Source organism: Falco punctatus, assembly GCF_963210335.1.
Source record: "Falco punctatus genome assembly, chromosome: 12".
Taxonomy (NCBI): domain Eukaryota; kingdom Metazoa; phylum Chordata; class Aves; order Falconiformes; family Falconidae; genus Falco; species Falco punctatus.
Window position 1 is genome coordinate 11,155,958 of NC_137592.1, and position 19,342 is coordinate 11,175,299.

The window sequence follows — 19,342 nt, forward strand, 5'->3', positions numbered from 1 at the left end:
TTTTATCAAGATTTAAAAAGTGAAATTTGCCATGAATAGTTCACTGTATTCTATTGGCTTTCATCAGCCAGAATTAAACATAATTTGCTTTACCTGGTGATATAGTCTGAAGAGCTGGACACTACCAGCAATATGAGAGTAATATCATGTTCTTCTGGGTAATAGCTACTTTTCAGTCATGTGTGTTCACCATCATCCAAAAAGTCTGTTTTAAAGAAAGCTCTAGTAAAACGTTCAAGCAAAAATTTGCTTTTCCATGGATATTCTTTTATTTTTAATTCAGTTCATACCACCTTAAGTTTTCTTATGACTTTGAGAGTCTTGTTCACATGTGAAATACAATATTCTCTAAAGGCAGATCATAGGGTGATTAATTATACAGTAGAAGCCTATTTCTGTCTCATTCAGGACACGACAATACCTGCATGTTAAAAATGGCATTTTCACGGACAGCATCCAGCCAGAAATATTTGTCTTTTGTTTCTTTCCTTTACTTTCTGCCAAAATCCAGAATTTGTTGCATTGCTTTCCTGTTCATCCTTCCCAAGCAATCAGATGACTGATGAGGAAGTCAGAAGAGGCTAATTGATGTACCTGTCTAAGCCCAAGCAGAGGAAATAATCCTGGTGGGTCTTCATATGCCCAAATCACCATCCTTAGAGCTTAAGTATTGTAAGCTATTATCACTGTATATTAGGTACAACCTAATAAAGGATGCTACTCTTCAGTCATTCCTGATAGCAAAATAAATCTGCCTTTTGCATATGTTAAATGTAAAATTTTTGATAAATAGATATTCAGGTTTGTGGTATTGTTCGAGAGCAGTCCAACTGATGTGAAGTAAGATCTGGTTTTAGAGGTCCAGTTTATGGGTGTATCATTATAAACAGATAATTTTCAGATTTGTTCAGATGACCTTCAACAATCACAGTCAATCCCTCTGAGTTTACTGTCTGTGCTTCACAGCCTCTTGCAGTGTAGGAGTCACAGGCAGCACTAACATAAAAGCCACAGTATCTTTGGCTTAGGTTTTGTAAGCTCAGGCATGCACAAAGCAGTTGTATATTAACAGTTCTATATTTTTTTTTTCTTTATCATTGCAGGAACTGCTCAGTAAGACCAAATTGTGTTGAAAGGAATGGGGAATACCTCTGATCTGACCAAAACGGTAGCTCATTCTGGATTAAAAATGACTTGATCACGTGGTGGTCACCTGCTCGCTGGCAGAGCACAGAAACTTGAAAAGGGCTTGACTTAGAGTAAGCACTACATAGCAACAGCTAAACTATTAGTGTGTTATCAACATTATTCTCATACTAAATCCAAAACACAGCACTGTAACAGCTACTAAGAAGAAAATTAACTCTATCCCAGCCAAAATCAGCACACTTCTTTACAGTAGACTCTGTCATAGTACATTTGCAGTTATCAAAATCTTTCAGTCAAACTGATCAACTTGATACCACATCAAAGTTTACAGGTATGACTAAGCTTACCAAAGACTTTTCATTAACTTTAAAAGAGCACATCCTTCAGATTTACTCAATCAGATCTCCACACAGCTTCACTTTTCTTCTCCAGTGTTTTAATCACTATCCCACCAGTTATTAAAACTTTGATATTTTTTTTTTTTAGCACTAACCACTGCATTAGACTCTGACTCCTATTTGAAATGAAAAAAAGAACTGCATAATCCCGTGACGCTCTGTGAGAAGAACATTTATTTTGGGGGATGTTGCTCAGGGCCAGTTTGAACAGAGTGGGGTGTGGGGAGCTGTGCAAGTCTCCTCTCAGCTATCTCAGAGTAATCTAGCAACCTCTTTCTTCAGCAATCCCTTCCTCCTCCTTCCTGTTGCTCCCCTGGAACAGCTTCCTGTTCCTCCATCCTCTACATCAGCCGCTTGCTGATTCCATCACCCATGCCAGCACATCTCCTCTGAGGAGGCTAGTGGCTGAGCTGAACAGCATGGACCACTTTGTGTCCTCCCTTGCCAGCCATCACCAGGGATGCTGCGATGCCTCCACTGTCTGCAGTGTCTGATGTCCACCACACAGGAATCTGCATCCCTGACCAGCTCTGCCTGATGGGGATTTTGCTCCCTGTGCGACCACTGGTGAGAGGTGAGAACTCGGCATATAGGAAGGCAATAGGTGGGAATGAGAGCTTTTCACAGGAGGGAGCAGAGAGAAGCAACTAGGGGTGGGAGCACATATCAAAGCAAGTGGAAAGGAAAGGTTCTGTTCATCAGCTAGCTTGTGTCTGCCCCACCAGCAGGTATTATTTATGTGTGGTGGACGATCCAGCTGAACTTCTGTGTTGATTGTGTTTCAGATGGTCTACATTGGTAAATTACTGCCCATGTTAACAGAGTATTAGATAGATGTTGAGTAAATGGAAATACTTAGCTCAGGAGAAATATTTTGCCTAACTTTGGACTCTAACATCGCAGAAAAGAACCTCCAACCAGGCCCTTCATTTAGTTACAATTTTTTTTTTCTCCTTTTGACTCATACTAGTAGAGTTAATATATTATCAACACAAGAGCTGCACTTGAATAAAAACTGAACAAAAAAAGTCAGTTGCATTCTGACAGACCAGGAGAAGATATGAATATTTGCTCTGTAACAGATTCAAAATCTCAGGATGAAATTTTAAGCTTCCACGTACTGTGGAAGCAACAGGGTTTTAAATTCTTTCAGAGCTCTTAAGACTGAAGCAAGCTGTTGAATTAGAGCGTGACAGTTCTTCCAGGCTAGATTAATCTATTAGTTATTTTTTGTTGTTAGATAAACAAATGAGTTATCTAAAAATGTGGCTCTGTCATTGCCATATGGTTCCTGACCAACAGAAGAGAAAAGATCTCCCAAAGAACCTTGTTAGCAGAAACCACACAGCAGTTCCGTGATGGTTTACAACAGGAAACACAACTCACTCTCTTGAAAAGTAGTAATTTCATGCATGGTCCACTGTGTTTATGGATATGAAAAAATGATGACTTGTGCCTAATAAAAATGTTTATGTAGGTATTACATATTCATTAGGAAACCACTGTAGCTCTTCTTGGTGGTGGAATATAATGGTTTGATTTGTTCATTCAAGATGCTGGCATTCCTCAGATGAAAAATATTTTATATTATTTCTAACTTCAGGTATAGAGCATCAATCTTACAAATTATTACAGAACACTTAAACCAAGTGCCTATGCACATTTCCTAGAATCATAGGATCATTTATGTTGGGAAAGATCATCAAGCCCAACTGTAAACCCAACGCTACCAAGTCCACCACCGAGCCATGTGCCTAAGCACACTTCTACATGTCTTTTAAATACCTCCATTTAGGATAGAGGGTGAGGTTAATTTCCCTTCCAGTTAACACGGGCAGTGCTGGTTTTGATGCCTTGCCCTCCCTGCCCATACACACTGTAAATTCACATACGACATCTTACTGGCTGCATTCAGATATCTGTGTACTGAAAGATACTGAATTTCTTCCTTTGTATATGCTGGCTATGGGCTGTCAGAACGATCTAGATCTCTATTTCCAAAGTAAGTCCCCCATTGTTTATAAGTCAGCATATGTTTCTGGCCTCTTCAATTTAGCTTGCTAAAACCATGTCTATCTCAGTTGGGCGCTATTCAAGTAAAGCCCCTGAGGTAATTGCTTTACTGGCAAATTGATTAAATTTGTCAAATAAATATTATGTAACAGTAATGACAAGCAAATTATCACTGGAAGAATGGAGTTGATGTAGAAACCTCCCTTAATAAGTCAATATCTATTTTGTCCCCAGCATTTCTGAAAAGGAAATACAGTTGTAACGGAGCAACTAAGACAGAAGCAAGTAGGGAATTGATAAAGGAGCTTGTGTATGGCAGGTTTCCTGCTTGAAAAGTGTTATTGAAAACATGACAGAGACACTAATTGTACTGAAACATCCATTGCAAAGCAACTGTTTAAATTTTGTTTGCTGATATGGCATGAGAACTTGTTGCAACACACTGACATCTGTGGGTATTTAAACATATTTGATATGCTGAGCTAGCATGGGAACTAGTTTCAATGCCTTCTGACATCTGTGAATATTTAAATGTGCTTATCATGTTTATAAATCTTTGCTTGTGTACTTCACAAACAAAGTAGACGTTGGTTTGGTTGCCAAAGCAAATGTAAGAAGACAGTGAGACAGTTTCAGTGACAGAGACTTGGTATGGTGTAATTCAATGTGTCACAAAAACATCAATATCCATATTAGTTACAATTAATTCCAAATTTTATCTTATACTGAAATTAGAAAACAAGAGTAGGAGATGCAGAAGATGTCTAACCAGGAAACATTTCCTGTAACTTTAGGCATAATGATGGGTTTTAAGGGATAAGGCCTTATTGCTCACTTTATGCCTCATTTCCTAACCTGTCCTGCAATGGGCTGAGTGGAACCTTCTCAGCCTTTCAGAGTGAGTGGAACAGATGATAAGGGGGGCACTATGGAGGATCACATTCATCATGTTCAACACCAGCTATGTCTACTACCGTTTGATAGAGTTAAGCAGGTCTGAAACATAGTCATAAGGCCTCGTACATTATGCTGAACTTGAGGTTATTTGGCATCATGGGCAAATAGCGTGTATGGGCAAAAAGTGTATGGAGTGGCACTGATTCCACACCACAACACTCCAAACACTTCTGTAGTGTTCCAAGCATGACACCTGCGGTGCTGCAGGACACCAGAGTTGGTGGTGCTGAATACAGAAGTCACCATGGGCTAGCAGGGACTCACCATTTGACCTGAGCAACATGCTCATCTCCCAGAACAGATGTCACGGTATGGTCTGAACCTGGAATCGACTGAGTGACACCTGGGGTGAGGTGGGGGCCTCACAGCCCAGTAATGCTTCAGCAAACCCAGAGAGACCTCCCCCATACATCTGTAGCCAGAGGGAAGTTTACAGATGATACCACCAGATTGCCTTCTGGCTTACATCTTTTTTTATTCATACGATCGTCTCATTTGTCCTTAGTTCCCATCATTTCAGTGAAAGTTTCTTCAGTTATGCTGCAGTATATTAGGATAATGTTTTCCTGCTGTGTAACCAAGTACATAAGTACACGTTTAATAAGCTCTGAATTCTGGCCTTTTCTGGAACACAAGCTATTGGAAGGCAGTTTCTTGCATTCACTTGTGGGTTTCTTTTACTCACTCTGCAGTAAAATTTATTGTTGAAGTGATATTTTGTTGCTGACAAAAATAATATGTAACTCCACTTGTTCTACACCTCCTATTTTGCTTTCAGCATAGAAATTACTGCATTTCAATCACCTGTTCTCACTTGGAAACAAAGTCTGTGATAACAATAATAGTAATTCCAGCACAAAGACCTTTCCTCTTGGACTTCGCCTCTTCAAGCTTTGGTATGAACACGCTTCTGGGGAGGTACCACAAGTTCTGTGGATGCTATACAAGGTTAGGTAGCAGAGAAAGTGACAGCTAGGGGATGTCCAACTTAGTTTAGAAGCAAGCCACGCTTTAAGGAGATCGATGATGGTAACTGATAGACCTATCCTTTATTTTTACAGTTGGGAAACAAAACAGTGATTTTTTTTCTTAGCAAAGAAGTGAAGGAGGAATTCATGCAGAGATATACATAGATATATAGATATATCTAAGACTACTTCTTGAATTTGCTGTAATCTAGATGACTAATATCACACTTAATCACAACTCAAGAAAGTAAAGGTTTCAGGGGCTGTGTTATGCATGCATACACATCAGAGAGAGATAAAATTAGAGAATCACCAGTGCCTCAAAAATTCTATTAGGAATTATATATTGAGGCAAAAAGCTGAAAGCAGTAAAAGTCCTTTTTATGAAAATTACCTTTGCCTAAACTGTCAGAAGAAATCAGGAACAATTTAAATAAAACATTACCTCATGAGGAAACACAGACAGTAATTGATGATCTCATTTCAGTAAAACATCAGGTCCAGATGGGATTAGTATTGAATTCCCCCCAAAATATACAGATATAATTTTACCTTGCTCAAAACATATTCACACTTCTATAAAACAAGTATTTTCTTCCCTGTTCGGAGGCATAGCTACCATATTAATTGCACTGCATGTGCTCTCAGAATATTGCAAGGGGAATATTTCAGTACTTTCCAAATGAAAATAAATCATACTAGAAAAAGCACGCATTTAAGTTTTTTCTTTGTATTATACATAATATCATTGATATACATAATATCTTGCAAAAGATCGTCTGATGGTGTGCCTCCAACCATGGAAGAACACTGCCTTTGGCCTGTGAGATGAGGCCACTTAGACTAAATCGAGATGTTTTTACTGTGTCACAGCAAACTTGGTGGAAGAACATCTTGGGTTCCCTGGAAAATAGCAAGGCCAAGCTGTTACATTATCTGTATTTTGTCAAAATGTAGCTGTATGTTTCTGAATGGCGATAATCATAGCAAGCAGGCATCACTGATCAAAGGTTCTTTTGATGAGCAGTGACAATCACTTGTGGACAGTCAGTGGCAACATACACAGAACCCTAAATATAAACCACAGCCAATAAAAAAAAAAAAAAAAAAAAAAAAACTAACCAAAAACGGTCTAGTTTGACTCCTTACCATTAATTTGAGGATTGTCTGATATCTCTTCTACTTGCTTCCCTGTCAACCAGATACTCTAGGGGAGCTGCACTGCCCTTGGTGCCAAGTTACTCTCCTTGCTGCTCCCATGTCACAAGTCACAAGCTCCTGAACTGCTGCAGACAGATGTTAGTAGAAGCTGGTTTGGATTACAGGACTGTGCTTTGCTTTTGTTTGTTTTTAGCGGTATCATCTTTTTTTTTGCAGAGATCAGGAGTTAATTCAGCTCTCACAGAGTGTCCGCCGGGGTGTCTGTGTTTCAGCTGGAGGCTGATGCTGGGAGACAGCCATCGGGTGTCTGATGCACAAAGGCAACGTCCCGCAGCACAGGGGAGAGGTGGGCTGTCTTGCCGACCCCCGGCACTCACACCCCCTGCCGCTCTGCCCACGCTCAGCCATGGCTGGCACCACCTGAAGAGCAGGCAGCAGAGTACAGGGGGGCAGATTGGCATCCCCTGTTTTGCCCAGGAGAGAAAAGCATCAGCAAGCATGACAAAGTACAGGTTAAGATGACACGTGCTGCGACTAGTGAAAGAGAGGGGTGTAAGAACTTAAGAAAAGGATAGAGCAGAAAAGCACTGCAGTACCTCTCTGAAGTGGTGAGCATTTAGTGTCAGAAAATGGAGTATGTAATCATGGAAAGAAGGCTCAAGTGTGTCTAAGTGTGGTCTCAAGTGTGTTTGTTATGTTTTGCCTGTTTGTAGAATAACTTGATCACCTATGAAAGTGTTGTGAGATGTAAAGGTTCATGGTGTTAATAATTGCTTGATTTTAGCCATGGATTTCACATGTGTGGTCTTCAGCTAAAGCCAGTTCAGTGCCTGATGCGCAGCTGCAATTTGAGTTAAGATGGACAACAAATATTGCAATTGCTCACCTCTCACAGCATCTGTTATGGGTCGCAGGTTCTGCCGCTTGGCTCAGCTACATTGGGCACCAGTTGTTGTAGTCAAAGCCCAACTCAGTCAGCCTCACACAGGGCACCAATTGTTGCAGCACAAGCAAGGATATCAGGCTGCAACAAGGCTTTTACCATCAGTCAGATTCTACTGGCCACACTGTTTCTCCTTCCTCCAGAGACCAGACCATGCTGCTCCTCCCCCAACCAGCACCTTCTCTCACCCACTCCTCAGAGTTATTTAACCACTTTGTGGGACGAGCTACAGCTGCACATCGTCCATGTCAATCAACCCGCTGCCTCTGAGGCAAGGCCACAGCTGCATGTTCCCAATGCTAACCAACCCACTGCCTTCATTCCTCTACAATGCCCCATGTATTAATCCTTTGATACTAAGAAGAAAACTTTTCCTAATCACTTACTGAAAGCAGTTAGTAGGAGGAGATGTCTTCTTTAATTCCAAGGTGCAACTACAACTTTTCTATTATCCTTGAGGGTGAAGGACCCCAGACAGAGGAGCTGCTCTTTTAAGAGTAAGCAAATAAGAACAGGAGCATGGTATCACAGAAACCTTTGACACAGTGATATCCTGAAGTAGAACAGAACAGGAAGTTTACTGTAAGGGATCTAGAAGTTTTTACACTGGGACCCTATTTGCACTAGCCTTCTATAAGCAGCAGGGAGGGATAGATACTGGCAGAGGTCATTAAATTTTGAGGCATCTCAGAAATGGACTCAGAGCCTCTGAATATATGGGGGGACTGTTAGGCATGTTATTTCGGTGCCTAAAATTAGGCATGGGGAACTGAAACCTAATCAGTTAAAAAACTCTGAGACCTTCATTGACAGCACAGGAGTGGAGATGACTAGCTACCTTCTCGGTACTATGTTTCTGGCAGGAAAATACAGAACAGCAGCTGCTAGAGCGCTGTCCACTGCCTAAATGGTATTGATGGCATGTATTAAGCACTGCCTCAACCCAATAAATGCACTCTGTTGGTGACTCTGCACAGAATAACACTGCTTATCAAGGCAACAACACTCCTTGGTTGCAAACCATGCACCTGCCTACTCATGGCTAAAGATTTTCACAGCTGATGTGTTCTGGTTACCATTTTCCCCTGCTTGGGCTTGACTGACTGTTCCTTGGCCTGTAGCATGAGGTGAGAATTAGGAAATGTGAGTGATGGTCCTGGAGAGAGTGCAGTGTCCTCTGTGCTTCATAAAGCACATAAATCAAAGGAAATATGGATTCTTCTATTTTTGGTTGTGGTTCTTTGTTCCTCCTACCTACAGGTTTTCCTCTGCTGCCTCTGCCAGCAGTGATTCAAAGAGTCATTTGCCTTTAGTAGTAAAAGAACTTCCAGAGTGTGGCTTTGATATTGTTCTGTTTTTCCTGTTCAGCAAGAGGTTTAATACTTGCATACTGTATCTGTTTGTTTTGTGTATACCTTTTCCACCTCTGTTCATTCCTATTATTATTCCAGCGGTATGATGTGCAAGGTGTTTTCCTTACAACCTGCAGCTCAGTGACCCTGAAAGGTAATGGATTCAGAGCTCTCAACTCTACCTGACCCGTTGTTCACAATGAGCTACTTGTCATATACATCACATCCCTCTGGGGTCTGAACCGTGACACAGAAACATTTTACACAGCACGTGGCAGAAGAGAAGGGTACTGTGGACGCTTTCAATTGCTTCTGCAGTCAATTGGTATTTAATGGACACATTTTGTATTTATTTTAAGTATTTGGTCACAGTAACTTAAAAGCGCAGAATATCCAAGAGCGCTGAGATAATTTCTGAGAGCCTCATGCCCGTACGTCGCAGTGTTACCTGGCTTTAGCCTATGCCTTCATGGTATGCAAGTAAAAGGACCATTTGTGCATTCAGCTCTATAACTGTGGTCATGCTTATGAATCCAGAGGTGCACCAGGTATATTCTCATAGGTCTAACATGAGGTTTAAGCAGGGGCTTATGCGAACAACACGCTGGAGTCAGGGAAAGGCTACAGTATTGCTGCGGCCCAGGGATGCTGAAAGCAATGAGGTTGAGATGAGCACAAAGCCTGAAATTGTCATGCTGATTGGAAACATCTGAAGCCAGTCTTGTCTTCTCCAGAGAACTTAGCTAATCCTTGTCCTAAACCAATGACTATCCTGTTTAAGCAGCAGACACTCATTTTGGAGTCCCTGAGGCTGACAGTATTGACAGTTGCTGTTGTTGTTGCTTGTTCTTCTGCAATATCCTGAGGCAGTCATTGCACCGGGTTCTGCCTACAGCATCTGAAGTCACAGTCGTGGCTTCTTTCATTATCTTCTCCAAGCTACAGCAGATTTCCGCTAGGAGCTAGGTGTTTGTAAACCAGGAGTGGATTTGCCAAAAATTTAAGCAAGGTATTATACACAATCCAGACTGTACAGGATATGTGGACAAGGTTAACATAACATTTCCTAATATTTAAATTTGTCATTGAAGTTCCATCAAAGAAGAACATAAGAAACAGAAGGTATACCTCAAAGACAAAAACATTACCTGTTTTCCCCACATGGCTTTTTAGCAAGGGAATTGGTAATTTTTTATTTTTACAATATTTTTTTATTTATTTTACAATAAAATTGTAATCTGTCACCCACTGAATGGGTGCTGGATTCAGCCCTTTAGTACAGCATGCCAACACAACTTCATTACCTTTAGTACAGACAAATTGCTGAAACTTGGAGTGGTAAGGCATACTTTAGATTAGAGACTGCTCACACTGGTCTCCCTACACTCTCTTCTCTCCCATATGCCAGCCGCTGCGGGGACTTTCCTGCCTTGGCCCTACAGCATCCCCTTGAGCTTTGTGGCAGCAGGATGTTTCAATAACCCTGTAACTTTGAACAGCAGAAGTTTGGGAAAAAGCCTGGGATAAGGGAGGGATGAACTGGTCTCTGAGGACATCAATAGGTCTCAGTGATCTTCAGATACAGCATGATCAATGTTGTACCTTGGTGTGAAAGACTGCCTTCACAACTTACACTATGAACTGGAACTGCCCCTCTCCATGGCCCTCAGAGGTCCTTTGTCCCTCCTCTGTCAAACTCTTGGCCAAGCATCTCCTTTTCCCCTTTCAATTACCACATTTCAGCTGATGGCCACTGGATGAGGGTGCCCAGTGCAGATGCTGAAGGTGTTCCTGGTGTAGCTCCCTCATTTTTGCTGCTTGTGCCTTCCATGGTCCTGTGGAAGAGAGTCAAATACCAATGACTAAGAAACTAGGAGGTTTCCACCTCTGGGTGTTTTATTGAGGAAGAGAGAACCCACAGAAAGGAGACACATAGGCTTAAAACCTCCCCACTCTGTCTGGGAGTGCAGCACAGTTTTGCTGTTCTCTTGCAATAACTCGTGTTTCCCTAGCAAATGCTGGAACAGGATGAGGAGTATCTATTCTGCATAAAGGTGCATTTACTTTCCCATATTATTTTGATCAGCTCTTCTCCACAGCTGAAGCCACAGTGGACAAGTCTGCCTAGGCAGAGGTTACCCTTGAGACAGCTAAATCCGCACATCTTGGGCACCAGTGGCCAGCTTGCCCTGATAGTGCCCTGCTAGCACGACACGAAACAGTGACATCTCTGCAGCTCCTGACTTTCAGTATCTACAGACATTTATCAACCCTTTTAACACCTGAAATTCTGTGAGTGCCCTGAGAGCTGTTCCTGTTACTACATAGTATAAAACACTAATGGGTTTGTCTTTGAGGGTCTTGGTGGGAGAGCTTTGACTGGGCCCCACAGACAGGCATTTTTTTTTTCCCCTATGATGATAAACTATAGGAGTCCTCAAAAAATATTCAAGAAGAGAGCTGTACTTAAGTGCTTTCTAATGTTTATGTATTTTTAAGAAAGGGACCAAAAAATTATGTGGCATGGGACTGAGAAGAGAATGTTTTGTTTTCATTAGAGAAGCGAACGAACTAAATGTTAACTTTCTCCTGCTTTATTTTATTTTTTTTGTAGACATAACATTAAACTACAAGAGCTTCTGCACTGTCTCTGTTAATCTGCTGTTATCAGAGATGCAGTTCTTTTGGGGTTCAGTTGTGCTGGGGTGACCGACACAGGGTACCATGCTCCCCTCTCCCCGCCGACCTCAGCCTGCAACATGCCACCTACGGCTGCTGCATGAGGCCACCTGAAGCTGCTTTTGAGACATTTTTACTTTTGGCTCAGAAAGATGTTTATTAGGAAAGCAATCATACTTGTACCGATTTTCAAGCTACGGCAAATCACGGAGGCTCCAGAAATAATGGGAAATACAGGAAAATATGGGGTTTAGAGAACTGCAATTAACAGTGTACACTCAGAACATCTCCTATTCAACAAAGAGCATGGCTTCTTAAGTCAGCCTTCAGTTTTTGTGTGTAGTACAAGGCATCGCCCTAGCAGATGCAGCAGTCTTGTATCCAGCCACTAAGATACCTGTTTTTTGTGGGGCTTGTCTCAAGTGCAGATGTCTCATCCTGTTCTGTCACCACTCTGGAAGGCAGCAGTACTGTATCTATAGTAGATGGATGTCTCTCAGCTACATATGTTTCTGGGGAAAACAGTGGTTCCTTGGGCTGTCACCAGTCAATCTGGCTGTCTCAGGGTCTCTGCTTTTGTTCTGGAACAAGAAACAGCCTAGCCTAACAGTGCCTCTGCAGTACAAACGGCAAAGTGAAGTGGGAATAGGCAAGCAAGACAGCATGAAATCCAAGCGAGTATAAAATATAACCCATTACTATGAAATACTTCAGGATACAAACAACTCAGGATTCAGATTTCAGAAATACCTTTGTGCTAATTATCTGCCATGCAACCTCTCATTTGCCCTTTCCTGATCGTTTTTTTGCACAAGAGAAGAATGAAAAAAGTGATGGGCTCTGGGCTGCTTTTCTGCTGAGTCTTAGCAGAGTTACTGGTGAACCTGACACTATGAGCATATCCATCAATACTATAACAGACTGTAATGCAGCTCTTTCACAACTAGCTCTAAAGCAGGGAGGACAGCTAAATGGCACCATTTTCTTAATGTAATAACCTTTCAATAATTTAATCAAAGCTACTGAGAAAAAATGCCCTTTGAAAAGTTCATGTAATTGTACAGTCCTGTCTTTAATCTGAACCTTTATCTCAGAGCTCTTAAGAAAAAAGAAAAATCTGGCAATGTATTTCCTCTGGTTATTTCAAAGACTAACAGGCAACAGCAGAAGCTTCCTATTCAAAGCCTAGCATTTTCCATTTGTCAGAGGCCAGGAAAAGCCAAATACTTCTGAAGATGTACAGGTTCACTGGGGGTAAAAGAAGAAAAGGGAAAAAGGCAACAACAATCTCTAAAGGGACTGCAGTTGGAAAGTGGTGAGTCTGCTCACAAGATTTATTAGCTGTTGACCTCCTTCCACCATTTAAGTTATAACGTGATGACAGCCTGGCGGCAGTGGAGAGAAGCCACTCTTCCTCCTTGATGCTGACCTAGAGAATTAGGATCATGAACCAGCCACACAGGAGTGCCTTACAAAACCATTCGTGGCGATTGCGTTGCCAGCTGCTCCCCGGCATCATAGTACATCAAGAGCAGGTGTCCATTCCTCGAAAGCCCAAACCATTTCACATCCTGCAGCTGTCCCTGGTCTTCAGGGAATAGATGGAAGTAAAATGTTGGAGTGGTTCCCTGGACTGTATGATCTCACCTTAAGTGATTTTTTTTTTTTTTTTTTTAATTGGGAAATTCAGTATGTTTTCGCTCAGTTTGGAAGTTTTGAAAATACTGGAGATGGAACAGCGCAATGACTGGATCTGGGAAGGAGTGAATCTCTGGGGTTTTACAGAAGTCTGGCAAAAGATGCACCTTATATTAGGGGGGTAGGTGGTGAGGCAGTGGCGTTCCCACCCTGCTTTCCAGGCAGCCAGGAACAGATGACAGGCCCTTGAGCAAACAGCCTACTGTCATGTCCCTTACCCCTAGAACAGAGCATAAACAAATTTACATAGGACTGTGATATCAAAAAAATTAATGAAAACCCTTTTATTGACCTAAGGTTAGATGTAAGCAAGCAACAGAACTTTTGGCTGGTTGATGAAATCCTCACCCTCTCCCCACTGTTTTACTTAAAAAAAAAAAAAAAGTTCAGAAAAGCTGATGTAAAAATGGAACCCCTTCACCTGAACCATACAATGTTTCACTTTGTGATCACTTCAGTCCTTAAAACATGATATTAAAATACTTGACTTTAAAAATAAAATGCCATTTTGAAATGAAAAAGGTTTAAACTATTCCTTTGGAAAATGTCCAAACAGAAGAAGACCTCTCTCTCATCCTTTTCTTCTTCTTCCACGTGCCAGCTCCCATCCCAGAAAGGGTAAAACTAGACCCTGAAATCACAAAAAATTTATAGTCTCCTGAAACTACCACTTTAGGTGAATTTATTTTTCACTCCCAAATCCACTGGTGTCCAATCTAGACAGAGGTTTAGGCTAGCAGACTACTTCTTTTCAGTTTCATTTTTTATTTCTTTCTATAGTTTTTTTATTCCCTGTATTGTCACTAAAAAGTCACACTGCCATCAAAAAATGTGTACTCTATTTTTCCTTTTTCTTACTTTTGCCTCGGTGCTAAAAAGGAATTCAAGGTTCTGCTTGGTTAAAATATTATGGAAAAAAAAACCCATCCTGCAAAAAATGGTGTTTAAAGATAAACATCCAGATTTTTGCAGGGCAAAATTAACGTAGAAAATATTTATGTATAATTTTTGAAGTCACTGGGTATGATCAAAATTTCCAGCCAAAAGAATTTAAATAGCTTTGAAGAACATAAAGTCTGTCCTGTCTACTGAGATCTGACAACAGCTTGACAACAACTTTACCATTCAATGCAAATAAGATTATCAGATAAGTCCGTCTAGGGAGAAATACTAGGGGGGTAGGGAGTGAAGTTGCAAGTGGCTATATTTGTTCACCTATTACACATTAAAACTACCTCTACAATTACAACATTAGTACTGGTTGGTGGTGCTGAGTTATTGTTAAACTGTTCTGGCTAAGAAAAGAAAATCCAGAAATTATAAAAATGTATGAACTCAGCCTTGCCACTCTGTTAAAAAAAAAAAAAAAAAAAAAAAAAAAAAAAAAAGCAAACAAAGGTTAGGTCATATCTTTTATAGATAAATCTCAGTTTTAGCAATTACTCCAGAGAAGCTGAATTGGACTTCTCATTCTCTCAAGAGGAGAAAGAAAGCGTCTTCCTGAGTACTTAATTTAGACACCACTCTTACTGAACGAGCCTGCTGGACCACATGACCTGCCAGCAGAAGAGGCTTTTCTTCTCCAAGTGGTGTTAGACCACGGCTGAGGGTTTCTGTGTAACTCTGAAGCACAAAGCTGGTGTGGGACCTCGGCTGCTCCCTGGGTTGGCCAAGTCACAGGGGATTCACTTTGATTGCCTGTCTCCTCTTGCCTCCCTCCTCCAGGGGTATGAAACCTGAGGCTCACTTCCCCCCGCATTTTAAAGCATCGCTCCCCCTTCCACCTCCTGACGCTCTTCACCTCCACCCCCCTTGGGCGAGAGGTTCCCAGGGAGCAGCTCTTGTCATCCACAAACACAGGAATCAGAGGGCAGGGACAGGATCTATGAGGCACCTTTCCCAGCCCTGAGAAGAGGAAATCCCTTTCCACTGTCCCCTCTTCCATGCTCTGAGCCCTACAGTGAGGAAATTAACAATAAAATTAAAACACCCTCACGGAGGAATTGCACTGTTGCCAGCTCTTATGGTTTTATTGTGATTTCACAGCTTCAGGGTAGTTCTCACAGTCCCAGTTCCTGGAATCAGGATCTTACTGTAGATCCTCCTTTTCAATTTTAAAGAAAGTTTTTAACTTTTGTGGTTATGGAGAAAAAAACTTTCTTGTGTGAAGTGACTCCAAGGTAGGGAACCAGAAGGCAAATAAAAAGAAATCCCTAAAGCATGACTATTATTATTTAATCATCATATTGCTGGGAGAGGAAAAGAGCATGACTCATGGTTTTTAAGGGTTTTTAGGGACGGCAACAGTTGAATGGGGTATCTTCAGTGCTTTTTCTGCCTGTTACAGTTACTGTTTAGGTGGCAGAATTAATTAACCACATTTGAGGCTAGCAGGGTCCATTTTGGATGTGAAAGGACTGAGACTTCAGAGAAAAAGAGTCAAGAAATGGGCAAAAAGAAACACCATGCAACTTCTTTTGTCACAATTTTGGTTTCCAAAAGAGCAAATTTAGGTCTGCACCTTCATTAGATGTGCACACACTACGCTGGTTCATTAGTGACTATGGGAATGCTGTCTGTCTTGATTATGGAATGTTTCCCTGACAGAAACAACATTTTTACAGGCTTTTGGGTTTTGTCATTTACTACTTAAGTATTTTCTACTCCTAAGATAATTTCCTGCAGAGGAAATGCTATCGTTCTCATTTGAGTAGCATTTTTTAGCAAGTGTTATTGTTTCCTATCAGCAATTCTGTGTTTTGGGACAGAACCAAATTGTCTGTTTTAAATTCCATCTCTGTTACACTTTCTCCAGCATTGCTTACAAGATAGCAATTTCACAGCCCATAATCTGGAAAGACTATAATAGAATCTACGTAAGAGTTTGTGCTGCATTTATATCAAATTACAGGTGATAGCACTGCTTCTTGTGTTCATTATGATCATCTGGTACCATAAGATCTTGCTTTCACAGGCTCGCATGATTTTAGTGGTGAATCTGATTCTATGGTGGTGAAATGTGGATGCCTATAGCAAATGCCATCTTTCTACCAGATTTTGTGTAGACTCCTTGACTTACCTCTACCCATAAATGTCCTACGTAACCCACATATGTCTTGCAGAGGACTACTGTGATGGTGGCACTCCCAGAAGCAGATATTACCGTCTCAAACCTAATCCCTTTGTTTAAAATTAAATATGTAAGAGACATAACCATAAACCAGCTCCAGATAGCCATGCGTGGCCTCTTCAGTGCATTCTAGTGCTGTTTGCTGGAGCCAGTGTTGTACCTTTCTGGTACAAATAAAACCAGTCACAGCATTTAAAGAAATTTTTGTCATGTTCGTCTGTGTATGTGGGCTTGCCAGCAGTTCAGTGTTGCAAAAAATCCTGCTTTTTCTAATGTCACAGTGAAGTATACAGGGGTGAGACTGCAAGGCATTAGAGGTATATTTCTACTGATCCAAACTCCATCCCAAGTTCACAATCATTGACTTTTCTACCCACCGTCTGGGACCTGCCACCAACATGCTCATCCTGTGTCCTATTCCTCCAGTCTGCCCTGGGGCTTATCTGAATAATTTTCCGGCAAAAGGGGTTGACAATTATTAGCAGGTGGACTCAAATTCTTGTGTAAATCAGTGTAAGTCTAACGAAGTCAATCTGGATTTGTACAAGCAAAGGCTCCAATGTGGAGGGGCACTGAATGAGGTGCCTGGGGGCCAGTTCTTTACTAAATAGCATAATTCAACCTTATATTTGATATAACTTTCTTTTAGAGTTCTGGCTAACCAAACGTGTCAAGTTTCCAAATGAAAAAGAGTATAACTGCAGGCCTCAGTTGTGTAAGTAGAGGAGACATTAAGTAATTTAGGGTCATTACTCATTGTCATAAGGAAAAGGTTTGCAGGAAGATGTAACAGATCACTTCAAATACTTTATACTCTAGTTATATATTTCAACTGAGCTGATGAATTTCTTTTACCTATCCAGACAGCTCAGCCAGCTGACCCACTGTTATAAATGGCAGCACGATAGAAGTCATCTCCTTGGAAGCTGGCCCTGAAAGATATTGTGGTAAATGATATTTTTACGCCTGCTTAATCTCCTCCTCAATTATTTGCTACCTAATTCAGCTCATCACCAAGAAACAGAAAACTCAGCTTTTCGCATTTAATGGAGACACTTTTCTCCAGGCAGGGATTCCTGCAAGCTGCACGTCTTTACAAAGCGATACCCTTGTGCTGTCCACCCTGAAGTCGTGGCAGAGGACAAAAGCTCAGGAAATTAAATCACATGCCTACAGAAGTTAGCTGGGTCTGGATCCTATCCAGAGCTTTTAGTCAAGCTGGCAGCTCTTTGCCTTGGCCATCACTGCTGAGGCTTCCACACCAAGCTTATAATTAACTGTCAAAAACTAACCAGAATTAAAATATAATTCAAAGCAAACAGTTACCTTAAACCTATGCTCAGAGTTTTCTTATAGTTTGGAAATTGTGACTCAGACAAGGCTTTTCGAGCCTGTTGCTGAAGAGGAGAAAATTCATCTCTCTCCAGTTGTACAGGTAAAATTAAGTAACCAAAGGCACAGCTCCTGAAGCATCCCTTGAGGCGGGTGTCTGAGGCCGTTCCTTCACATGCCCACCCCTAAACAGCCCCTAACACCTGCTGGCTGAGCAGGGTGGGGGGCTGTTATATGACAAACATTATCAAATAGCAGCGTTTCTCTGGTTTTGGCACTTGCCCGCTGAACTCTCCTGGGCCTTAAAAGGAGAGCAAACATATGTTCTCCTGGGAGATTCTTGGTGAAAATGTCCATCATATTGTGTTCTCCAGAGAGACTCGTTATTTACTGGATGCAAGCACATTTTTTCCTCAGGTATTACAGTCTGTGAAGATGTTATAAGGCTTATCCTTCTTGTAAGGTGTCACATAAGATTTAGACATTTTAAAATTTACATTCTAAAAATGTACTGTAAGCATGCGTATATTCTTCTTGTTGGGTAAAGTGGCAGCGTGGATAACTAGATGTACTAAACCCAAGATATCGCCACAATATAATTTAAGGAGATATGCATGGAGTTTATCTTGAACACGGCTAAGATCCTAAGAGATAAAATATGGACTCCTACTCTATATCCACCAAGTTCTGAAAACAATGGATGTTCGTATCTTTTTTAACTTTGAAAAAAATTCTGAATAGGCAAAAAATATGTACTTCTCCCCATTTGCCATCATTTTATGCCTTTCTCACTGCTTTTCTCTGTCTCTACCCATGCATTTTCTTCGGGTGTTTAACGGTTCCCTCAGGGCAGGACCAATTATTTATGACATACTTCTCCATGTAAGATTTATTTGGAAAAACTGTTCCTATGGAAACTGCTGTTTTCAAACAGGCTTGTATTAACTTCAAACAATAGGATTGCGTATACAATAGAGAATACATCTTTTAATAGCAGGAATATTCTAATGACTTTGACAACCAAATAAAGTGCTCGGAGGAACAAAATGAGGTATATTCTGTGATATGATCAAGTGGATACTCAGCTGTCAGCTGGTAAGTACAGGGAATTAGAATAATTCAGTTCATTTCACCAAAGTCCAGTTTGAGGGTCTCTTAAAATTTCAAAGCAACATTTTTTAAAATATCAGTCAGCAACCTGCACTGGAATGCTATTAAAGTGCCTCATCCTCAAATGAAACACTGAAGGTTTTTATTTCAGAAATGTCAAAATTAATGTGGATTACATACCTACGGTGTAAGGCTTTGGCACCAGAAGTAGATCGAGAGGTCAAGATTCTACAGACACTTGACTTCTGTGGCTTCAGGATCAAGCTCTTATAATTACATTTTGTCTTTGTGGTGTTTTGCCATTTGTTTTCTCCTCACTCTATCCTCTGCTTATCTTCTGGTCTTTGTAGTCCTCCAGACAAAATGAAGTACAGCACAGCTGCAGCATAGCCCACCTGAGCAGGATTTTAATGAAAAAAAAATAAATTTTTTTTTTTCCCCCCCCTGAACAA

The 19,342-nt window shown here is 41.0% G+C and overlaps 1 long non-coding RNA gene across 5 annotated transcripts in view; it reads right to left on the reverse strand.

The window, feature by feature from the left end:
- The window catches only part of LOC308072295, a 74,487-nt gene that overhangs the window by 44,011 nt on the left and 11,134 nt on the right, over positions 1 to 19,342 (reverse strand). For 2 of the 5 annotated variants that reach the window (XR_013931625.1, XR_013931626.1), the window contains exon 2: positions 19,071 to 19,285. This is a non-coding gene — a long non-coding RNA (uncharacterized lncRNA). Of the gene's footprint in view, positions 1 to 10,066; positions 10,777 to 12,017; positions 13,950 to 19,070; positions 19,286 to 19,342 lie in introns of those variants that run through there. The other 3 variants (XR_013931628.1, XR_013931629.1, XR_013931627.1) reach the window with 3 other exon arrangements.